The sequence below is a fragment of the Onychomys torridus genome, unplaced genomic scaffold (genome assembly GCF_903995425.1).
Source record: "Onychomys torridus unplaced genomic scaffold, mOncTor1.1, whole genome shotgun sequence".
NCBI classification, from domain to species: Eukaryota; Metazoa; Chordata; class Mammalia; order Rodentia; family Cricetidae; genus Onychomys; species Onychomys torridus.
In genome coordinates this window covers 118,088-122,358 of record NW_023413244.1, presented here as the reverse complement: position 1 = coordinate 122,358, position 4,271 = coordinate 118,088, and the positions used below count along the sequence as shown (strand labels likewise).

Sequence of the window (4,271 nt, the reverse complement as noted above, 5' to 3'; positions counted from 1 at the left end):
AGATTACCTATTTAATTGAAATATATTTTTGTATACCTAAAAAACTTAACTAATGTGACTATAAATTTGGTTATCATAGATTATTGTTAATCTGCATTTTAATTATATATTACAACTTTAAATGAGTTTCATGAACATAATACCTGAAACAAGAGTAGAAATGTACATATACTATAACAAATTTGACCTTAAATTTGTATTAGTAAACTGAAATCCATACCTTAAAAAGTATTTTGAGATTAACAGTTGTTTTTTGGCTTAAAGTAGATTCAATAATCTACGTTTTTTCAACATTTCTATATCATATCCCCCTTTTTTCTTTAGCAAGTGATTGGCTATAACCATTGATGATATATAATCAACCCCTTTAGATACAAACAAACATTCATAAATAATATTTTGGGAAATTGGGCAAAACTTTTCATACTATTTCCAGATGATTGGGGGCACTGGCAATTTTATGGGGAGCCTGAGAAATTTTAGAATTATGGTTAAATCTTGACTGTAGTAGTCTGTGAGGTTGCATTGTCTCAGCCAGTTGCCTTGACACTGTTCTGGATGTTGGATCATCTGGGACACAACTCCCATTGGAGACCTCTCAGGGGTCTTCCTTGATGGAACCATATTATCCTGGAAAGAATCTATAGCTTCTCATCTTCTGTGGAAACAAAAGCAGAACCTCTTTTCTAAAGACAACAGAATAATATACAGTATCCAGACTCTTTGTGTATTTTCTATCTTTATGTGGCTTTTTTAAAAAAGTACTCTATTTCTCTTTTAAGGACTTTATCTATCCATTTTCTTTTCTTTCCCAATGCTATGTATATTTTTAAACACACTGTAACCTGTTTAGAGATTTTTTTCCCATAAGAATTTGTTTTACTATATATCTTTAATCCTTTTCTAACCAGGAGAGTTTTTAAATTAAGCTGAGTGGCTAGGACTAAAGTGAGGCACCAGCTCATTTTATAAAATAATCCCTCAGAGGCTTAATATTAATTACAAACTATTAGGTCTATGGCTCAGGTTTATTGCTGGCTAGCTATCACATCTTAACCCATTTCTATTAATCTGTGTATTGCCACATGTATTGTGACTTTACCTGGGTTCTATTACATCTTGCACCCCTGGCTGCTCACAACATATTCTGTACTCCACCTCTCTTCTCCCTGTATCTCTCTTAGATTTCCTGCCTGGCTACATCCTGTCCTGCCATATGCCAAAACAGCTTCTTTATTAACCAATAGTAGCAACACATGTTCACAGTGTACAGAAAGACCATTCCACAGCAAAAGACCATAAAGTCATGACCTGGCAAACACAGTGGTGAAAAAAGAGACCCTGCTTTAAATAGGTAGAAGACAAAGACTGACACCCAAGGTTACATTCTGCCTTCCACATAGGAACCATAGCATAAGTGTACCCACAATTACACAAATGAACACAAATGAAATGTTGATTCTTATCTTTGAAAGACACTGTAATGAAAATTAAATGGTAAACTAATAACTGAAAGAAAATATTTATAATTAAAAAGAAAGGTCATGGTTTTACACAGTAGTTAACTTCATTAGCCTATTTAGTTACTGTTCACGTACTATCATTATTAGTAAAATTTAAAAAAATAAAGGTTTTCCTATTTCAGTACTAAATAACTGCTCCAGATATCCTTCATTTACCAAATAAGAACAGGTACATAGTACAATCTAGTGATTACATTAAATACCCAACTTAATGATTAGTTTAACATTGGTCACTAAGAGTTTAAAGTTAGAGGTTTGTAGTTAGCATCTAAGTTGGTAATTGTGTTACTCTTTTAAAAATTAATTCTTGATACTATCAAATGAGAATTAAATTTATTAAGGATTTCTTCAAAGAATTTCAAAAATGTCAATAATACATATTACACATGATAATAATAATGAATGTTTAATGTTTTTATATAAAAGAAAATTGTATATATTCTTTGAAAAATTTATAATGACTTTTATGATGAAAGAAGCTGAAGAAAGAATAAAATGTCCTCAAACTACCTCTTCATACATTTCTTTATTATCTAGAACACATGACAGTATGTTGTCTCAATGCCTTATGCAGTTGGGGTATTCTGTCCTGTCAGCCTACATCCAAGATGCCTCAGTATCAAAAGAGAACTCTGGTTTAGTTTAGAGTTTCCTAGAATCATGGTTAATGAGTGAGTTGTAGGATACATGAGTCCAGTTATCACACAAATAATGTGAACCAGTTCACTGTGTTGTTTCTCAGTAATCCATGCTATCCGAAGGGACAGAAAGTGAGTAGCATAGAGCAGGAGGAAGGACACTATGATTTTCATGAAATTCCTATGAGCCTTGGTACTGGGTCCCTGTGTCATCTGGAGTTGAGCTGCATCTTCTGGAGATGTTTCCACAAAGAGAAGATTAGCAGAAGAAAGAAGACCAAAGCCAATGAAAATGGTGTTATAGATAACATAGTCATGTTGAATATGATCAGCTCTGAAAACAGAGCAAATACCATGGAATTCACAGTTGTATTTCCTCATGTTGGTTCAACCACCCTTCAAGAGTGATGCTTGTTTCCATCAGACTGGCAAGCAAGAAGGCCAACCTTCCCTGAAGAACCCCCACAATTAGTTGTTTACGTCTCCATTTTAATTAGAGAAAGATTGGTCAGGCAAATTTAACTATACTGAATAAATAAGAGATGCTGAGGGCTGTGGTGAGCTAGAGACTGAAGTGGCTAGAAAGCATCCAGCTAAAAACTCTATTCCAATCACAAATAAAGATGGGATATGTATAATGTTAAACTAAATATTATTTCCCAGGTAAGAGTAATTCTTGAAATTGCCAATGTAAGAAGTATTTTATCCATTGAGGAAAGCTTTTGTTTAGTGACACAGACCAAGAAGTTTGACCACACTGTGAACCCATTGCTCAGATTCCTGAAAATGAACTCTATAACTATTATTATAATGGCAAAGCCATGCAGGACAGGTTCCATGTTCAGAGAAAGCTCTATGTCTAATCGCACTGCTTGTCATATGCTGATCAAGTGCCCATGTGTGGTCCAATGTATGACTGAATTCTTTCTTCCCTTTGTCCTTCTTCTTCTGAAATCTCTGACCACACAGCAAACTGAGCATTTTCTGTTTGGCATTTAAACTGCACATTTTCTTGTTAACTTTTTTCTGAAATTTTCTCCAGCGCTAACATGTTTGTCCACACCATGTGCTGAAATGTTGAGATGATTTAGAAAAGAAGGCAAATTCACATTTGCTGATATGAAAATTAAGATATATTCTTTTCCACTGTTTTGCATTTTCACCTTGTTCTAGTTTAAGGAAATTTGGTTGGGCTCCTTGACTTCTAATCTAAATTCATGGGTTACAATGTTACAATATGAAGCTTAATGAAGTCTTCTGCTCTACGGTCTTGCCATTGAGGACTTAGGAAAAATGCAGAGATTGGTTTGTGTTCTTTCATAAGACTGCAGTTCTCCCTGAGGCTCAGGCTTCACTCTTTTAATGCTGAGAGTGGAATGCAACCAAAGGAAGAGATATTTATGTGAAGAGACAGTATCTCTCTTCTCTCTCAAGAGAATCAGCAAAATTCTGAAAATATATAGACAAGAAAAATGGCTAATTTGATATTCATAGCAAGAAAATAATTGCAATACTATTTTGACTATAGAAAATGTATATCTTCATTGCTTTATGAGAAAAATACTTCATGTCATAAGTACATGATTCATTATTTTAAAAGCTCTATATTTTATTAGTCATATACATTTGATGAAGCGATTTTTCAGAGCATGAAGATATTTACCATTAAAATAATTGCATCATCTTTGCTATCCCTTTTCTATATTTTTGGTCATATACATCAAGGAAGTTAAAATCCAGGTGCAGGAAGGTTAGTTATTTGTGATTGGGGAGGTAGAAGAGATACTCTAAGTAACAGGGTAGGATGAGTGTTCATCAGTAAGTGGGTCTTATTTACCAACCTCCAACCTCTCAAAGTTCAGGAAACTTCATAAAAGAGTGATAGATGAAGAGAGAGCTATGAGATGCCAATACCTAGACATAATATGGATGTTGTATGCATCAACTCACAGCAGCTGCATTTGCCCGCACAAGACCTCCACAAGATCAAGCCAGTCAAAACTCCAGCACAAGTGAGGTAGGGAACCTGAATTCCCATTTATATTGGAAGAGTTTTGTAAGTTGATGTCCATCAAAGTAGGTAGAGTCAGCTTCCTTTGGAGACATGGGC

General features: G+C 34.4%; 1 pseudogene; it reads right to left on the bottom strand.

Annotated features, from left to right (window-relative positions):
* Nucleotides 1–2,089: 2,089 nt before the first annotated feature.
* On the bottom strand, nucleotides 2,090–3,000 carry LOC118576203 (annotated as a pseudogene).
* Nucleotides 3,001–4,271: the final 1,271 nt, after the last annotated feature.